Below are 21229 nucleotides of genomic sequence, written 5' to 3'. Positions count from 1 at the left end.
AAGTTTCCAATTGTGGAAGGTTTGAGTCTGAATATAGCTCAAAAGAAGAATTTAAAGAATTCTTCGATAGAACCCATGCATAAGTATAAACAATATCTGATGATAACCCTTATGAAGCATATCAATTTTAAAAACTTAACATCTTTGATTACAAAGAAATAAGACAGGGCTTCCCTGGTGGTGCAGTGGTTGAGAGTCTGCCTGCCGATGCAGGGGACACGGGTTCGTGCCCCGGGCCGGGAAGATCCCACATGTCGCAGAGCGGCTGGGCCCGTGAGCCATGGCTGCTGAGCCTGCGTGTCCAGAGCCTGTGCTCTGCAACGGGAGAGGCCACAACAGTGAGAGGCCCACGTACCGCAAAAAAAAAAAAAAGAAAAAGAAATAAGACAGATCATGTTCATAGAAGTTCAAAAATATCGCAGAGCAATTAATCCTGTGTGCCACAACTACTGAGCCTGCACTCTAGAGCCTGTAAGTCACAACTACTGAAGCCCAAGTGCCACAACTACTGAAGCCCACACGCCTAGAGCTCATGCTCCACAACAAGAGAAGCCACCGCAATGAGAAGCCCGCGCACTGCAATGAAGAGTAGCCCCCGCTCGCCGCAACTAGAGAAAGGCCGTGCGTGGCAACGAAGGCCCAGTGCAGCCAAAAATAAAAAACAAATTAATTAATTAAGTAAAATAAATTAATTTTTTAAAAAAGTTCAGAAATAGTGAATAACACATAAAACCAACTCTTGAAACAAAGACAATACTTTACTTCTCACTCTCCTTTTCTTTACCTCTTAAAGTTACATTGTATGTTTTGTATCTCTTACTTTGGCTGATGAAATTTGAGTAGATATATTACATGTCATTCCCACATAGAAACTCTTAAAGTCAGAGTGTGATAAACCACACTGGCTTTTCCTATCTCAGTGATCAGAAAATATTGCCTAGATAGTGGTGCCCCATCAGCCTGTTTCTGAGTGCCAGTGATTACCAAAGACATGTACCAACTCACATTGCACAGGTGAGTGAGAAATATACCTTGTTTTGTACTAAACCACTGAGATTGAGGGTTGTTTGTTAATGCAGCATAACCTAGTACATTCTGCTGATATAGTAATTGAACTTTAAACCAGCATTTAATGCATCAGTATCTTTGAGGGCACAATTAGAAGCTGTTTTCTTTCCCTCTTACCATGAAGTCTTGCTCAGTTCATAAATGGACTTTCCTCACTATAGAAAGGACTTCTTAATACCTTATAAAGGATTTCAGAGGGTTTGTCATCTCCTTAAACTATAAAAAATATTTTGAGTTTTTTTGGCCATGCAAGGTTTCTTTTTCTTTTTTTTTTTTGTAGAGAACTGTTCATAGTTTTTATCTAGTTCCCCAAGAAGCCCATAACCCATATAAGATTAAGAACAACCACTATAGAAGCCTGTATTTGTAGATTCCTTCATCAGTGAACAGTTGCATAACAACTTAATATTAACCAGTAAACAGTAGCTATAGTCAGGATGTGAGTTGGAGAGAACACTGTTTTGGAAAGTTTAATGAACAGTAACTATGTATAGACTTCTAAATTAAATAATACTCTGGTTTTTTTACTTAAAATTTGTCAAGTTTTTTCATCATTAATAGCTCTTCAATGTATCATAACATTTTTAAAGGGGCCATTGGATGAAGAATTGTTTTATCAATGGATTCTGTCTACCAATTTCTGATCTGGGTCTATGGAAAATATGCATGAACACATACACACATACACACATACACATACACATGCACATACATACACATACACTTGTTAGAAATTCAATCAAAAGGGTAAGCTGAAAGATCTTCAGATATCACTACAGGGTTCATGGTATATTCTATGGAACCCTAGGTGCATCATGGGCAAGAGACAGGTGGGTCTGAAACCACTGGGACTTGAACCCATGAGCCTGGACTTGAACCAACCAAAACCCAGACTGGGACTTGTACCTATGGTCTTTTAACTGAGATCACATACCTGGTCTCAGAACTTAGTGAAGCTCATGTTCTTGATGTCTTGTCACAGAAAGAATTAAGTGAGAGACAAAGTGATAGGTAAGAAGTGGATTTATTTAGAGAGAAACACACTCCACAGAGTGTGGGCCATCTCAGAAGGTGAGAAAGGCACCAGAGTATGGGGTTGTTTGTTTTTACAGAGGTGGGTAATTTCATAGGCTAACGAATGGGAGGAGTATTCCAGCTATTTCGGGGAAGGGTAGGAATTTCCAGAATTGGGCCATTGCCCACTGTTTGACCTTGGAACTGTCATGGTGTCTGTGGATGTGTCATTTAGCTTGCTGATGTGTTACAATGAGCATATACTGAGGCTTAAAGCCTAGTGGAAGTCAACTCGTCCACCATCTTGGACCTATTTTGTTCTAATCAGTTTATGTCGTGTCCTTGGGCTATGTCATTCTTCTAAAGCTTGTGCCCTTCCTTCCTGCTTCAGGTCTGGGGGTTCTTTGTCCCCAATCCTATTCCTCCCAATCCTATTACTCAACTAGAGTAACTCCTTTTACGTGTTTTACATGGTGTTCTCTCTTTCTATATTCCCCTCCCTCTCTCTCTCTCTCTCACTTTCTTTCTCCAGAACTCCTGCTTTTAAAATTTTCAAAAGCCACTAGTATAAATTGTACATGAGAAATAGTGAGCTGTCTCCAAGAACTTGGAAATGAAGTTGATTTCTGAAAGTTAATCTATGAAATCTAAATTAAGGAATGAGATAAGAAATAGGCAGCATTATTTGGAAGAGGGTGGTTCTCAGGTCTGAATAATATATGACTCAACCAAATCAGTAACATTTATGTTTCTAAAGAAATAACATGCCCCTCAAAAAAGACTGAAGAAAGGATAGGGTGATTAGTAATAGACCATGGAAAAATAAAAGGCAGAAACTTCTCCATCTGCAGCTCTGAACAGGAAGACTTAAACAAATGCATCCATCAGATTACTTTTCTGGGGCCCCAAGTTCTCTCCTCCTCTCCTGACATTTCTGCCTCAACCTAAAGAGAAGGAATTTTTCTTCCCAAGGAAGAAGGAATTGATAATCATACTGGTTAAAGCCATCTTTCATTGCCTCCCAAATTTAGCAAACTGACCTGGGAATGCACCTTTGAGACAGTTAGAGATCACTGGCTCTGTGAACACAGGAGACAATGGGGATTAAGCTCTGACAGATTAATTTGACTTGCTATTGAGCCCTGGATCACAAAGCTATTAACTTGAACCATATGAACTGCTGATATTAAAGCCAAATCTGACCTCTGTACCCTGACACTGAATTAATTCTTGGAGACAGAGTTTTGGGTGAAGTAGAAAAGAACAGCTTTATTGCTTTGCCAGACAATGGGGACCATGGCAGGCTAATGCCCTCGAAACTGTGTGTCCCAACTTGGAGGGGGTAGTGAGAAGTTTTATTGTAATGGTTCAAAAAGGGCATGATCAGCTCATGGACATTCTTCTGATTGGTTGGTGGTAAGTGGGAGTCAGCATCATCAACCTTCTGTTTCCAACGGTCTGGGCTCTAAGTGCTTGGGAGCATCCTACCATTAACTTCCCCCACCTGGTGGGGGTCTCAGTATCTGCAAAATGGCTCAAAGATATTGTTATGTATATTTCTTGTGGGGGAACCAGGACCCTGCCCCAAGGCTGCACTGTTGTTTCTTTTGATTGTTCCTCTCTTGTCTCTGCATCCCCTCCCTTCACTAATTAGCAAATGTTTGAACCTGCTCATTGGAACTCAGGAAAGGTCATGGAGGCTGAATGAAGCCTATTTCTTGTAATCAAGAAATGGGGGACACAGAAAGGCTTTTGTGCCCAGGAGCCCAACAGGGTCCTGCTCAGTACCAATATTCAACCATTTTTAGCCTACAAAAATGGAGGTTGTATATGGTTCTACATAATTCTATTTATATGAACTGAGGTTTGATTTCAGATTGGTCTAGTTCCAAAGCTTGACTCTTTTCACTCTGAAGCACTGCCTTTTCTGCAAAATGTCTGAAATTTGTTTATTGGCCATTTTCGAGAGGTGTGTGTATGGGAGGGGGGAGCATGATGATTGGAAGTGGTGAAGTGGTGTTTATAAAGACTGATCTGGAAACAATGTGTAGGATGGATTGGAGAAGAGGCTTATGTAGAGAGACCAGGTATGAAAGGGACCAGTAGACCAGGAAGAAGCATGAAATCAAAATGGATAGAAACCATGGGAAGAGTTCAAAAGAAAAAAAAAATCAGGAAACTTAATTTCTCCACGCTTGCCAGCAGGGCACTAAAGAGATCACTCCTTGCTTTTTGGGACAATCCAACCCTGCCCGAGTCTTTTTAAAGTACAATCAGTAGACAGACCTGATATCCCATCTGATGACTCACCTCTTATGCAGTGGCAATGAGAGTGATTCACTTCTCTTCTGTCTACATTTTCTCTCTGGGCTGTCTTTTCCAGTCCCATAGCCTAGGCTGCCAACTGAATGTCAATGACTTGCAAATCTTTACCTCTTGGCAAAAGCTTTCTCTTGGCCACAGACTCCTTTACATAATTGACAATGGAATAACTTCTCATCATTGTCCCAGAAGCATCTCAAACTCAGTATATACAAAGTTGAACTCATAGATTTCCCCACTAATTTGGTCTTCCCTGTATTTCTATAATTCATTCATTAATATCATACTAGGGATACATCTTATATTGATTCCTTCTCCTCCATCCTCAACATCTAATCTGTTTTTCTATCCTTTTATCTCCTAGACATTTCCTTCGCTCTATTCCCATTGTCAAAGTTCAGTTGCACATTATTTTTTATAACGGCTTCTTTTTTTGCGGGGGGTGGGGCGGGGGGAGGCAGGGCTCTCCACGTGGCTTGCAGGATCTTAGTTCCCCAACCAGGGACCAGGGATCAAAACCATGTCCCCTGCAGTGGAAGCACGGAGTCCTAACCACTGGACCACCAAGGAATTCTTTATAACGGCCTCCTTATTAGTCTTCTTTCTCTATTTTAAAAATATACTCTTCAAGTAAACTGCCAGTAATTCCCCCTTCAGAAACCATCAGAGAATTAGTTTCAAACTCTTTACTATGGCTTATTTTTACCACCTGTTTACTGCTTAATTTTCTAGCTTCATCTCCCATCATTCTCTCCCTTGCATTTTTTTTTCATTTCTCTTATGATTTCTAGGTCAAAAGGATTGTCAACTCCCCCTACATACCATACCCTGTCATACTTTCATGCATGTGTACAGATTTTCCCTCCACCTAGAATGCCCTTTCCTCCACCTCTGCCACACCTCATACCCTGCCTTATCCACCTGGTTGTCTTAGTCACACTTAAAAACAGCTTTCCATCTTCTCTTTGAATCCTTCCCACACCTCCTCCCCCTTCCCCCAGGCAGAGTGAGTTGTTCCCTCTTTTCTACTTCCATAATACATTCTTTCTACATTTACATTGCACTAATTACCTTCTTACATAACAACTCTCTGCCCCATAGACTGTGTATTCTTAAGGGTCATATCTTGAATGGATGAATGAATGAGGGAGTCTAAGCCAATTTTAGTTCCCTTTTATGATATAAAAGTAGTTTGAACTATTGAAATGTAACTGATATTTCCAGAAGTCTGTGAAACACAAACTATTATGATTCAACCCTAACAAGGACCAACTCAAAAATGGACAGAAAGGTTCTCTTCTTATTTTCTTTTCTTATTCTCTGTAATTAAACAAGGAAAATCTTGGGTTATGCCTTGTAGTCTATAGGACTTCTGGAAATATATCTAATGTTCGAAATAAAAAGATTAGAATAAAATCGCCAATTATAGATACAGTTAAGGGTTGCTTATGTGCTACTAAGGTGGTTGTTTGGCCAGAAGATTTTAAGAGTCCAAGTGCCTTGGAGGATATTTTTCCACTTGGTTGTTTATTCATAGTCTTTTAGCTACTGTCAGGTATCATATGTTGATTTCACCAAAATATTCAACTTCTATTCTTTCTTTTGAATTTCATGCTGTCATAGAGGAAGTCTTTCATTTTTGTGTATATAGAAATATTATTTGATGATTAATTACTGTATTTCACTGATTAGTTGAGAGCTAAGCCAATAAACAAGATCTTTAAAAATCTATTCATTTCTATTATCCAGAGCTCTTTGTCCAGGGAAAGATCATAGTTTCAGAAATGTTAGGCCTTTTCTAGCTAGTTCCTAAAACATAATTTTCTAGAGTACTTAAAAGTCAAGAATTCAAAATTTCATTATTTTTCAGACATTTTTGAGCAATTATCACTTCTTGATATGTTGTAGTCCAACATTTAATTTCTCTTTATTTATAGGCTCAAAGTGTTATCGAACCACTATTTGGGAAACAGAGTTGAGAAGGAGCTCTTATTCCTTCTTCCAAAGAAATACTAACCTTCCAAGGGAATATTAATCTGATTGGGTCCAAGTCTCAGACATGTTGGACCACATCTACCTGTGGGTAGGGTTATGGTGTATTGAAAGGTCCTGCACCTAACTGTGAATCTCTCTTCTTCCTTTTGCCCCTTGAAGCAAGAGCCGCAGAAACTTTCAAAGGATCTTCTCCAAAGGTAATCCTAGCCATCCTACTCTCCTGCTTTGCCCTTCTTAACATCCAGAAAACATTCTCATCTCTTTAGTCTTTTGTACTAAGTGATCAACCTGAAGTGATCAACCTGAATCCATACCCTGAGATATGGATTTATACTTAAACTGGTGAGAAAGGCACTTAAAGTAATCCTTTTCATCAGGTCACATTTTCTAATCTGGCTAACCAGATATCTCTGCATTGGAATTTAAGTACAGGACCACTTAACAATAAATGGTAACTTTTTTGCCATTTCCCTTGGATCCTGTGCATATTTATTCTTTGTGGAAATCATGGGAGAAGGGATGAGTGGGCAAAGACTAGACTGAAGAATTTTGGGGTTTGTTGGCAATAATACCATTTAAGTATTCTACAGATTCTCATGATCTATCATAACAAGCTTTTGGGGACTTTGTTTCTATTGTCCTCATTATCAGAGTTATTGTCATCATCATCATCATCATCATCATTTGGATATTACTGAGACTTTTCATGGCTGAAATTGCAGAAGAATTACAAAAATATTGGAAGAAACTGAAAGATGAGATGGTATTAAATGTAAGGCTAGGGACTTCCCTGGTGGCTCAGTGGTTAAGAATCCACCTGCCAATGCAAGGGACATGGGTCCGGGAATATCCCACATGCTGCGGAGCAACTAAACCCATGCAGCTAAGCCCACATGCCGCAACTACTGAAGCCCACGCACCTAGAGCCCATGCTCCGCAGCAAGAGAAGCCACCGCAGGGAGAAGCTTGTGCACCGCAAAGAACAGTAGCCCCCGCTCACCACAACTAGAGAAAGCCTGTGTGCAGCAACGAAGACCCAACACAGCCAGTAACTAACTAACTAACTAACTAACTTTATTTTTTTTTAATGTAAGGCTACCAGGAAAAGATAATGACAGACTAATGACATTAAAGATTATTATCATAATAATGATCACAATAGTGACATTAACAGCTAACACTTATGGGACATTTACTCTGTGCTACACTCTTTGGTCATTGCCTTATATGTGCAATTTTACTAAATTCTCAAAACAACCCTATGAAATAGGTACTATTATCAGTTTCATTATACAGATTGGAAAACCAAGGGCTTGAAAAGCTATGTAATTTTCCTGAAGTCCAAAATGACACTGGTGTTTGGTATAGTGTTAATTTGGGAATTTGGAAGGAAAGTGATGATGTCACAAATCTTATTTCTAGATTTACATTCTCATCACTCATATAAGCAAAATTTGAAAAGGGGCTAAATGCAAATAAAATTTTATGGAATTTTTTGGTAAGATATATTTATTAAAATAAAATACTGACTTAGGCATCTACCTTTATTTGGAAACTCAGTATTCTTTTATTTAGATTTATGGCCTAATTAAAATTATGTTGTTGAATTTCAACTTTGCCTCTAGCACTTCTATGGGTTTTCTTTTAATACACATCATTGAAAAACTGAACTCCAAGCATTTATTAATGAGTACAAACCTCATGCTCTTTGCAACTCTGAACTTAACAGAAATCTGGTAGAAAGACGTATATGGTAGAATGACTATCTGCATCGTCATTCACTTTTGATGTTAATCAGTGTCATGATTTGCCATTAAAAAAGATTTTGTTTACACGTTTGTTTGGCTTTCACTGTTTCTAGGCACAGTCTCATCCTATGTGGCAGGTTATAGCACCATCCAGTTCTCCAAAGGAATTTCTTAGAGTAAGAGGTATAAGGTTCCCTCCCTGCCTTCTAGTAGAAGACACATAATTTCCCTTGGGGAGCCTTAAGACCAGCCAGTTCTTCAGCCAGGGCAATGATGTATGAGTGGCTTCAAGCCTATGAATGGCTCGAAGGGCAGGGCACTGCAACTTGATACCTGCAGGAAAAGGGAGACAAATTTTCATGTAAATGTAGACTTTTGCATAATATACCTGCTTCCAAGTTATGCAAGTTGTAACGAGCAGTGTTTTGGAAACAAACACACAGGTATAAATCAGCTACTAAGATACATAAGCAGAATATGTGGAAAATGTTTTTCTCCTACAGGGCCTTGTGAGTGGCATGGAAAGGAGCTTTTAAAAATGAGGGAGGGGCTTCCCTGGTGGTGCAGTAATTGAGAGTCCGCCTGCCGATGCAGCGGACACGGGTTCATGCCCCGGTCCAGGAAGATCCCACATGCTGCAGAGCGGCTGGGCCTGTGAGCCATGGCCACTAAGCCTGTGCATCCAGAGCCTGTGCCCCGCAATGGGAGAGGCCACAACAGTGAGAGGCCTGCGTACCGCAAAAAAAAAAAAAAAATGAGGGAGACACCAAATCCTGTTGCCATGCAAGGCTGTAAAAAGTAAACAGTATACACACTCCTGGGGCTCTTGCTTAAAGGATCTGGATTGGAATGAGAACAGCAGATATCACATCAAACTGTTGCCATGAAAATCAAAGGAGTTAACCCAGGACCAGAAGATTCATGTCAACAGGTTGAAAGTTATGGGAACACCATTATAAGTGTTCATATTTATTAGGTAGATGATATTTCCTTCTAGACAATTTTCTTAATATTTTGGTTTGAAGTAATGTGAAAAACTAACTTTTTTGCTGAATTAGAAAAATATCTTTATCCATGAGGAATATCTAGTACTCTTATGAATCATCCTAACTGACTGTACAAATCACTGCATTTATGAAGAATTGGTTTTCAGGGTGTTATGGCGTGAATTGTATCCCAATAAATGTATATGTTGAAATTCTAACCCCCAGTACCTCAGAATGTGATAGTATTTAGAGCTAAAGCCTTTAAAGAGGTGATTAAGGTAAAATGAAGTCATTAGGGTGGACCCTAAACTAGTATGCCTGAAGTCCTTATAAGAAGAGGAGATTAGAACACAGATGCACAGAGGACAGATCAGGTGAGGACACTGGCCGAAGGCAGCCAACTTCAAGCCAAGGAAAGAGGCCTCAGGAGAAACCAAACCTGCCGACATCTTGATCTTAGAATTCTAGCCTCCAGAATTGTGAGATAATAAATTTCTGGTATTTAAGTCACCCAGTGTGTGGTATTATGTTATGGCAACCCTAGCAAACTAAGCAGAGGGTGTGAAGTTTAAAATAACCTCATATTTTCTTATCTTTTAAAAGAATAATTCCCAATATTATTTTTTTATTCCCTGTACATAATAAAATGTATGACCTTCTTCTGAAGTTGGCTGAAGTTGCAGAGCTCCTCAATTTAGATAAGGGTCTCCCTGGCTGGCCTGTAAATTCCTTCAGAAAAGAAGCTGAACCCTGTTCTTGTTTTTTGTGCATTCTCTGGGTAATAGCATCTATTAGGTACTCACTCCTTTTTTTTTTTTTTTTTTTTTTTTTTGGCCACACAGTGCAAGATCTTAGTTCCCCAACCAGAGATCGAACCAGTGCCTCCTGCAATGGAAGCACGGTCTTTTTTTTTTTTTTAAACATCTTTATTGGAGTAAAACTGCTTTACAATGGTGTGTTAGTTTCTGCTTTATAACAAAGTGAATCAGTTATACATATACATATATCCCCATATCTCTTCCCTCTTGCATCTCTCTCCCTCCCATCCTCCCTATCCTACCCCTCTAGGTGGTCACAAAGCACCGAGCTGATCTCCCTGTGCTATGCAGCTGCTTCTCACTAGCTATCGATTTTACATTTGGTTGTGTATATATGTCCATGCCACTCTCTCACTTTGTCCCAGCTTACCCTTCCCCCTCCCCATGTCCTCAAGTCCATTCTCTAGTAGGTCTGCGTCTTTATTCCCATCCTGCCCCTAGGTTCTTCATGACCTTTTTTTTTAGATTCCATATATATGTGTTAGCATACAGTATTTGTTTTTAGCTTTCTGACTTACTTCACTCTGTATGACAGACTCTAGGTCCATCCACCTTACTGCAAATAACTCAATTTTGTTTCTTTTTATGGCTGAGTAATATTCCATTGTATGTATGTGCCACTTCTTCTTTATCCCTTCATCTGTTGATGGACACTTAGGTGGCTTCCATGTCCTGGCTATTGTAAATAGAGCTGCAATGAACATTGTGGTACATGACTCTTTTTGAATTATGGTTTCCTTAGGGTATATGCCCAGTAGTGGGATTGCTGGTAGCTCTATTTTTAGTTTTTTAAGGAACCTCCATACTGCTCTCCATAGTAGCTGTATCAATTTACATTCCCACCAACAGGGCAAGAGGGCTCCCTTTTCCCCACTCCCTCTCCAGCATTTAGTGATGTAGATTTTTTGAGGACGACCATTCTGACTGGTGTGAGATGATATTTCACTGTAGTTTTGATTTGCATTTCTCTAATGATTAATGATGTTGAGCATTCTTTCATGTATTTGTTGGCAATCTGTATATCTTTGGAGAAATATCTATTTAGGTTTTCTGTCCATTTTTGGATTGGGTTGTTTGTTTTTTTGATATTGAGCTGCATGAGCTGTTTATAAATTTTGGAGATTAATCCTTTGTCAACTGCTTCATTTGCAAATATTTTCTCGCATTCTGAGGGTTGTCTTTTCATCTTGTTTATGGTTTCCTTTGCTGTGCAAAAGCTTTTAAGTTTCATTAGGTCCTATTTGTTTATTTTTGTTTTTATTTCCATTTCTCTAGGAGGTGGGTCAAAAAGGATCTTGTTGTGATTTATGTCATAGAGTGTTCTGCCTATGTTTTTCTCTACGAGTTTGATAGTGTCTGGCCTTACATTTAGGTCTTTAATACATTTTGAGTTTATTTTTGTGTATGGTGTTAGGAGTGTTCTAATTTCATTCTTTTACATGTAGCTGTCCAGTTTTCCCAGCACCATTTATTGAAGAGGCTGTCTTTTCTCCATTGTATATTCTTGCCTACTTTATCAAAGATAAGGTGACTATATGTGTATGGGTTTATCTCTGGGCTTTCTATACAGTTCCATTGATCTATATTTCTGTTTTTGTGGCAGTATCATACTGTCTTGATTACTGTAGCTTTTTAGTGTAGTCTGAAGTCAGGGAGCCTGATTCTTCCAGCTCCGTTTTTTTTTCTCAAGACTGCTTTGGCTATTCGGGGTCTTTTGTGTTTCCATACAAATTGTGAAATTTTTTGTTCTAGTTCTGTGAAAAATGCCAGTGGTAATTTGATAGGGATTGCACTGAATCTGTAGATTGTTTTGGGTGGTAGAGTCATTTTCACAATGTTGATTCTTCCAATCCAAAAACATGGTATATCTCTCCATCTATTTGTATCATCTTTAATTTCTTTCATCAGTGTCTTTTAGTTCTCTGCATACAGTTCTTTTGTCTCCTTAGGCAGGTTTATTCCTAGGTATTTTATTCTTTTTGTTGCAATGGTAAATGGGAGTGTTTCCTTAATTTCACTTTCAGATTTTTCATCATTAGTGTATAGGAATGCAAGATATTTCTTTGCATTAATTTTGTATCCTGCTACTTTACCACATTCATTGATTAGCTCTAGTAGTTTTCTGGTGGCATCATTAGGATTCTCTATGTATAGTATCATGTCATCTGCAAACAGTGACAGCTTTACTTCTTCTTTTCCAATTTGGTTTCCTTTTATTGCTTTTTCTTCTCTGATTGCTGTGGCTAAAACTTCCAAAACAATGTTGAATAATAGTGGTGAGAGTGGCCAACCTTGTATTGTTCCTGATCTTAGTGGAAATGCTTTCAGTTTTTCACCATTGAGGACGATGTTGGCTGTGGGTTTGTCATATATGGCCTTTATTATGTTGAGGTAAATTCCCACTATGCCTACTTTGGGGAGGGGGTTATCATAAATGGGTGTTGAATTTTGTTGAAAGCTTTTTCTGCATCTATTGAGATGATCATATTGTTTTTCTTCTTCAATTTGTTAATATGGTTAATCACATTGATTGATTTACATATATTGAAGAATCCTTGCATTCCTGGGATAAACCCCACTTTGTCATGGTGTATGATCCTTTTAACGTGCTGTTGGGTTCTGTTTGCTAGTATTTTGTTGAGAATTTTTGCATCTATGTTCATCAGTGATATTGGCCTGTAGTTTTCTTTCTCTGTGACATCTTTGTCTGGTTTTGGTATCAGGGTGATGGTGGCCTCGTAAAATGAGTTTGGGAGTGTTCCTCCCTCTGCTATATTTTGGAAGAGTTTGAGAAGGATAGGTGTTAGCTCTTCTCTAAATGTTTGATAGAATTCGCCTGTGAAGCCATCTGGTCCTGGGCTTTTGTTTGTTGGAAGATTTTTCATCACAGTTTCAATTTCAGTGCTTGTGATTGGTCTGATTATATTTTCTATTTCTTCCTGGTTCAGTCTCGGAAGGTTGTACTTTTCTAAGAATTTGTCCATTTCTTCCAGGTTGTCCATTTTATTGGCATATAGTTGTGGAAGCACAGAGTCTTAACCACTGGACCACCAGGGAAGTCCTGGTACTCACTTTTTTTTTTTTTGGCTAGACCATGTGGCATGTAGGATCTTAGTTCCCTGACAAGGGATTGAACCCACACCCCGTCAGAGTGCCAGGGAAGTCCCGTCACTTTTTAACTTAATTCTTTGATTTTTCACATATGAGAAGTGAATTCTGCAAACTATAAATAAACCAAGAATATTGCCCTCAATTTGATTCAGGAATCCAGAAAGAATTTATTAACAGGGTTTTTTTGGGGTTTGGGGGCACTTATTTAATGAATTATTGATTGCAAAATTTAGCATGGGACCAATAGCTACAACTAATGTTAACCTAATCAAATCACTCAGTAATTCATTCGATATTGGACATTGGACATTTTTGTCCAGCTCTTGAAACTCTCTGCTTTTGACTTCTAAGACATTGCTTTGATCTCTCTTGCCTCCTTGACAAGAGCTTCTCTCTCCTTTCCTGACTTTTCCTCCTCCAGTTTCCTCTTCAAAGCTGTTGAAGTAACTGTTACATTGAACAAGGCTGCTTCTTGCCATGCTCAAGACATAACATTTATTTTTTTTTAACATCTTTATTGGAGTATAATTGCTTCACAATGGTGTGCTAGTTTCTGCTTCATAACAAAGTGAATCAGCCACACATATTCGTATATCCCCATATCTCTTCCCTCTTGTGTCTCCCTCCCTCCCACCCTCCCTATCCCATCCCCTAGGTGGTCACAAAGCACCGAGCTGATCTCCCTGTGCTGTGCAGCTGCTTCCCACTAGCTATCGATTTTACATTTGGTAGTGTATATATGTCCATGTCACTCTCTCACTTTGTCCCAGCTTACCCTTCCCCCTCTCCATGTCCTCAAGTCCATTCTTTAGTAGGTATGCATCTTTATTCCCATCCTGCCCCTTAGGTTCTTCATGACCTTTTTTTTTTTTTTTTTTAGATTCCATATATATGTGTTAGCATCTGGTATTTTTTTCTCTTTCTGACTTACTTCACTCTGTATGACAGACTCTAGGTGCATCCACCTCACTACAAATAACTCAATTTCATTTCTTTTTATGGCTGAGTAATATTCCATTGTATATATGTGCCACAACTTCTTTATCCATTCTTCTGTCAATGGACACTGAGATTGCTTTCATGTCCTGGCTATTGTAAATAGAGCTGCAATGAACATTGTGGTACATGACTCTTTTTGAATTATGGTTTTCTCAGGGTATATGCCCAGTAGTGGGATTGCTGGGTCATATGGTAGTTCTATTTTTAGTTTTCTAAGGAAGCTCCATACTGTTCTACATAGTGGCTGTATCAATTTACATTCCTACCAACAGTGCAAGAGGATTCCCTTTTCTCCACACTCTCTCCAGCACCTCACACCAGTCAGAATGACCACCAACAAAAATCTACAAACATTTATTATTTAAAAGAACCTTTAAAATTTATTTATAGGGCAAACTTCCTCTACCTCTAGATGAAAATTGATGGAGATCCTATTCCTTTGCTGTTATGTCTCAGAACTTCAGAGACTTAGAAGCTGGGCAGTGATACTGCTGGAAATCACCTATTCCTGCTTGATTCATTCTGCCATTCTTTGACAGAGTGCTGCCTGCACAGCACCAGAAGTTGAGGAGAAAAAGAGGTTCCTATTGATCTGGATTTCCAAGCCGAGTCTCGCTTAGGTCATATGCCAGGTTTTTTACCAACTCTAAACTTTTATATTCTTTCTTGTGATGCTGGGTCTGGGACTACATCTCTCAGACTTCTTTGTCAGCTGGTTTCTTATGAGGGTCTATCAATGGGAGGCATGAGAGGAAAAGTAGAGGGCAAGAGGTGGGAAAAAAGGAATTTCTTCCCCTTTTTCTCTTCCTATCTCATCACTTCAGCAGGGGAAAGTGATGCAAGATTCCAGCTCCTTTCTGAACACCCAGCACCCCCTTTTATTGTGTTCCTTAGAGGAACCAGCAACTACCAGGACATATCCCGTTTTAGTTGGAGTAACAGTTCTGATGCACGTCACCTACTAGGTTGTAGCTTCCAGGCCATCTGGCGATCTGCCCAGACAAATATCCTCTGCAAAAGTCCACACCCTAGTAGTGGAGAGTCTCCCCATAAAACTTGGAGCAACAGATCTACAGGACTCCTCCCATGAATTCCTACATCCTTACCCCTCATCCCTTTTTTGCTTCTGCAGATCTAGCAGTTATTAACCTCCTGTTTGCTCTTTCAACGTTCTCATACTTAAGAAAAGAGTCTCCTGGATTAATTCCTCTCTCTTTGAAATACCCAGTGTAGTTTCTGTTTACTTTTTTGGTCCCTGAGATACACAGGTCACAGGGCCAATCACTAATTGATGAGTCCAGAGAATGACCACAGTTGGTCAATTCTTGGACATAAGCCCACTTCTGCAGCTGAGAGCTGGGTCTTTTACTAGAAAAGGGATACATAAGGAAGATGACACTAGTGAACAGCTATGAGACAAAAACTATAGTCATCATAGTAAAAAACAATTCTTCCCCCCACCCCATGGGAAAGGAGGAAGGAGGATGGTAACTTGTAAGGAGGAAGTGAGATTAAGGGAGGAGGTTGGTTCTGAAATGGACATGCATGTTTAAGTGCTGATAGGAAGGACTAATATATGGGAAGAGATAAAGAGACCAGAGAAAGAAAAGACAATGGTTGGTGTTGGGCTAACAAGGGGATGGGAACCCAGGTTGAGGCTAGGCCTTGAATAGGAAGAAGGGCACATTTGCTGAAATAGGAGTGAAGGAGTGTATAGTAGACCCAGGTGCAGGGACGTTTTCTAGGTATGATAGGATGAACTTGTTGGAGTTCACCTATGCTGGCCTCTGTTTTCTCTATTAAGGTGGAAGTAGGTCATCTTCAGGGAGAAAGGGGGAGAATGGGTCCAGGGCAGAAGTTGAGGAGAGAGAAGGTGTGAAAAAGCCCTCTTGGAAAGGAAGGAGAGAGTTGGTCAGGAAACTCAGTGGAATCCCTAGGCATACTGAAGTCACATTTTAATTTAGTAATCATGAATTTGTAAGGATGCCAGCTTTGTCTCCTGTGAGTATGGAACAAGTGTCGAGAAAGCATGAGGAAAGTATGGAGTAAGTGTGGAGAAAATGTGGAGAAAGTGAATATTTAGTTGCTTCCAGGGATTTTACCATAAAAAAAAGAATGAAAAGAGGGACAAGAAAGCTTAATGTTTTGGCAAGAGAATTATTGAGGCGATGGACCATTTATTCTGGAAAAGCAGAGAACAAAAGACAAAAGGGAGCTGAAGAAGAGATACAGTAGAGTTGCTAAAGCACTGGAGAGCCCAAGGGGATCCAGGAGTGGTCCCATGGGAAAGGGGAGAAGATTAATCAAACAAGTAATCTGGAAGAATAGAAGGATATGGTCACAGAGCAAAATGCTTGACTTAATAGCCTGATGACTTTATCTAGGTGATGATTATGGAAATGGACCACTATAGAAGAGTGGAGGAAAATTTATTGAAAAAGAGAATGTCAAGGAACCATGATATATTTGTTTGTAATTGCTACAATAACTCCAGGCTTTATCATTTCAACGCTTGTTTTCTCCACTGAGTTAAATTGGGAGCGCATTGAGAGCAGAGCCTGCATATAAAATATATTTTTGTTCACCTAGAGCCTCACAAAACCTCTTTCCTGTAGAATATTTTGGTAGATACAGCACTATTTTAATGAAATAATAAAAATAGCAATTCAACGAATTTTTTTTTTTGGACCGGTTTCATTGCCTTCAGGAAGATAAGATGAATTATCCTGTTTTGCAGGTAGAGCAACAGAAGTTCTGAATAGGGTAAATTATCACCCCAAATGAGCTAAAACTAACTTCAAATGAACAGAAACTTAGTTGACTTAAAAGAAGACTCATTCTTCTGAATTTGTTGTAGCACAGAACATGGCTTTTTGCGTGGGTTTTCTTTCCATATATGGTTTTGTAAAATTGATAATGAAATGGCTGTCACCAGACGTAAGAGCAGGCTCAAAGGGGCATGGTAGTAAGTGGCAGTGACAGTCCAGCCACTGGGAACTTGAGGGAAATGGGAAGTGTAAATGACTCCCATGTTGTCATATTTCCTGTTTCAAAACCACAGGAAGGGCTTCCCTGGTGGCGCAGTGGTTGAGAGTCCGCCTGCCGATGCAGGGGACACGGGTTTGTGCCCCGGTCCGGGAAGATCCCACATGCCGCGGAGCAGCTGGGCCCGTGAGCCATGGCTGCTGAGCCTGCGCGTCCGGAGCCTGTGCTCCGCGACGGGAGAGGCCACAACAGTGAGAGGCCCGCGTACCGCAGAAAAAAAAAAAAAAAAAAAAAAAAAAAAGACCTTTAAAACCACACCATTTTCCCCGTCACCCCTCCTCCTTACTCCTGTATAACATTTCAACTGGGCCAGCCCTCTTTGCCTCATGCCCACCATCTCTCGTCCCCTCCCCCCACGGTCTCCTGAGACTTGACACAGTTTAGGATTAAGCTATCAACTGCTTAATGCTTAGAGACTTTTAAAAGTTACCCATGTAAAGTCATATTTATTCAAATAGACATCCCATGTGATGCTCATTACAAATAATGGCAGCTTTCATGACTCACCTGCTCCTACCTCTGACTGCATTCCTCTTGTTCAGAAATTCTTAATCAGTGAATTCATCATCACTCCTGAGGCAGATTTAAGTTATTTATAAAAGTGAAAGACCCAAGGTTTGCAAATGTTTACTTCTTTAAAAATAAATTTGAGAGGAAACAACTGAAACGTCTTTCACTGGGTGAGTGGTTAAGGAAACATTGGTACAGTGGAATCTATAACGATGGACTAGTGTTCAGTAATAAAAAGGAAGGAACTATTTTTTTAAATTTATTTATTTTATTTATTTATTTTTGGCTGTGTTGGGTCTTTGCTGCTGCACACGGCTGTGTTGGGTCTTTGCTGCAACTTTCTCTAGTTGCAGCGAGCGGGGCTACTCTTTGTTGCAGTGCACGGGCTTCTCATTGCGGTGGCTTCTCAATGTGGAGCATGGGCTCTAGGCGCGTGGGCTTCAGTAGCTGAGGCACACGGGCTCTAGAGCACAGGCTAAGTAGTTGTGGTGCACGGGCTTAGTTGCTCCGCGGCATGTGGGATCTTCCTGGACCAGGAATCGAACTTGTGTCCCCTGCATTGGCAGGCGGATTCTCAACCACTGCGCCACCAGGGAAGCCCAAGGAAGGAACTATTGACACATGACACGTGCAACAACTTGGATGGATCTCAAGGGACTCATGCTCAGTGAAAAAAGCCAGTCTCAAAGGTTACATAGTACATGGTTTCATTGACATAGAATTCTCAAAATGACAAAACTATGAAGGTGGAGAATAGATGAGTGGACAGGGACAGGAGTGGGAAGGTATGACTATAAAAGAAGAACGTGCGAAGTTACTTCATGCTGTTGGAACATTTCTGTATCTCTTTTTTCCACCATACATGGTTACATTTTTATTTCTTGTGATGAGAACTTTTAAGCTCTACTCTCCTAGCAACTTTTAATATACAATATAGTATTATTAACTATAGTCACCATGCTGCACATTATATCCTCAGGACATATTTATTTTATAACTGGAAGTTTGTACCTTTTGACCACCTTCACCCATTTCACACACCCTCCACCCCCTGCCTCTGGAATCCATCAGTCTGTTCTTTTTATGTATGAGGTCAGTGGTTTTTATTAGATTTTACATATAAGTGAGCTCATATATGGTATTTGTCTTTCTCTAACTTATTTCATTTTGTATAATGCGTTCAAGGTCCATCCACATTGTTGCAAGTGACAGGATTTCCTTTTATTATGACTGAATAACATATATATGTATATATATATTATAGATGTATATATATATATATTTTTTTCTTTATCCATTCAGTAGTCTTGGCTACTGTAAATAATGTTTCAAAAAAATGTGCAGGTATCTTTTTGAGTTACTGTTTTAATTTTTTTTCAGATTAATACCCAGAAGTGGAATTTCTGGATCATATAGTAGTTCTATTTTTAGTTTTTTGTTTTCCATAGTGGCTATGGAAATTTATACGTTATTGGTGGGAAATTTACATTCCCACCAACAACGTATAAGCTTTTCCTTTTCTCTACATCCTTGCCAACACTTGTTATTTCTTGTCTTTTTGATAATAGCCATTCTATCTGGTGTGGGATGATACCTCATTGTGATTTTGATTTGCATTTCCCTGATGATTAGTGATGCTGAGAACCTTTTCATGTACCTGTATGTACACTGGCCATCTGTATGTCTTCCTTGAGAAAATCTCTATTCAGATACTTTGTCAGTTTTTAATCAGATTGTGTTTTTTCTTGAATTTTATTTTATTTATTTTTTATACAGCAGGTTCTTATTAGTTACCTATTTTATACATATTAGTGTATACATGTCAATCCCAATCTCCCAATTCATACCACCACCACTTTCCCCCCTTGGTGTCCATACGTTTGTTCTCTAAATCTGTCTATATTTCTGTCCTGCAAACCAGTTCATCTGTACCCTTTTTCTAGGTTCCACATATATGCGTTAACATACAACATTTGTTTTTCTCTTTCTGACTTACTTCACTCTGTATGACAGTCTCTAGATCCATCCATATCATATTCCATTGCATATATGTACCACATCTTCTTTATCCATTCGTCTGTCTACAGACATTTAGATTGCTTTTACAATTTACATTCCCACCAACAGTGCAAGAGGGTTCCCTTTTCTCCACACCCTCTCCAGCATTTGTTGTTTGTAGATTTTCTGATGATGCCTATTCTAACCTGTGTGAGGTGATACCTCATTATATTTTGATTCACATTTCTCTAATAATTAGTGATGTTGAGCAGTTTTTCATGTGCTTCTTGGCCATCTGTGTCTTCTTTGGAGAAAAGTCTGTTTAGGTCTTCTGCCCATTTTTGGATTGGGTTGTTTGTTGTCTTAATATTGAGCTGCATGAGCTATTTATATATTTTGGAGATTAATTCTTTGTCCATTGATTTGTTTGCAAATATTTTTCCCATTCTGAGGGTTGTCTTTTTGTCTTGTTTGTAGTTTCCTTTGCTTTGCAAAAGCTTTTAAGTTTCATTAGGTACCATTTGCTTATTTTTGTTTTTATTTCCATTACTCTAGGAGGTGGATCAAGAAAGATTTTGCTGTGATTTATGTCAAAGAGTGTTCTTCCTATGTTTTCCTCTAAGAGTTTTAGTGTCCGGTCTTACATTTAGGTCTCTAATCCATTTTGAGTTTAATTTTGTGTATGGTGTTAGGGAGTGTTCTAATTTCATTCTTTTACATGTAGCTACCCAGTTTTCCCAGCACCACTTATTGAAGAGACTGTTTTTTCTCCATTGTATATCCTTGCCTCCTTTGTCATAGATTAGTTGACCTGGGTGCATGGGTTTATCTCTGGGCTTTCTATCCTGTTCCATTGATCTATATTACTGTTTTTGTGCCAGTACCATATTGTCTTGATTACTGTAACTTTGTACTATAGTCTGAAGTCAGGGAGTCTGATTCCTCCAGCTCCGTTTTTTTCCCTCAAGACTGCTTTGCCTATTTGGGGTCTTTTTTGTCTCCATACAAATTTTAAGATTTTTTGTTTTAGTTCTGTAAAAAAAATGCCATTGGTAATTTGATAGGGATTGCACTGAATCTGTAGATTGCTTTGGGTAATATAGTCATCTTCACAATATTGATTCTTCCAGTCCAAGAACATGGTACATCTCTCCATCTGTTTGTGTCATCTTTAATTTCTTTCATCACTGTCTTATAGTTTTCTGAGTACAGGTCTTTTACCTCCTTAGGTAGGTTTATTCCTAGGTATTATATTATTTTTGTTGCAATGGTGAATGGGATTGTTTCCTTAATTTCTGTTTCTGATCTTTCGTTGTTAGTGTATAGAAATGCAAGAGATTTCTGTGCATTAATTTTGTATCCTGCAACTTTACCAAATTCACTGATTAGCTCTAGCAGTTTTCTGATGGCATCTTTAGGATTCTCTATGTATAGTATCATGTCATCTGCAAACAGTGACAGTTTTACTTCTTCTTTTCCAATTTGTATTCCTTTTATTTCTTTTTTTCTCTGATTGCCATGGCTAGGACTTCCAAAACTATGTTGAATAATAGTGGTGAGAGTGGACATCCTTGTCTTGTTCCTGATCTTAGAGGAAATGCTTTCAGTTTTTCAC

This window comes from Mesoplodon densirostris, chromosome 2, assembly GCF_025265405.1.
Source record: "Mesoplodon densirostris isolate mMesDen1 chromosome 2, mMesDen1 primary haplotype, whole genome shotgun sequence".
NCBI lineage: Eukaryota > Metazoa > Chordata > Mammalia > Artiodactyla > Ziphiidae > Mesoplodon > Mesoplodon densirostris.
This window is presented reverse-complemented; position numbering follows the sequence as displayed.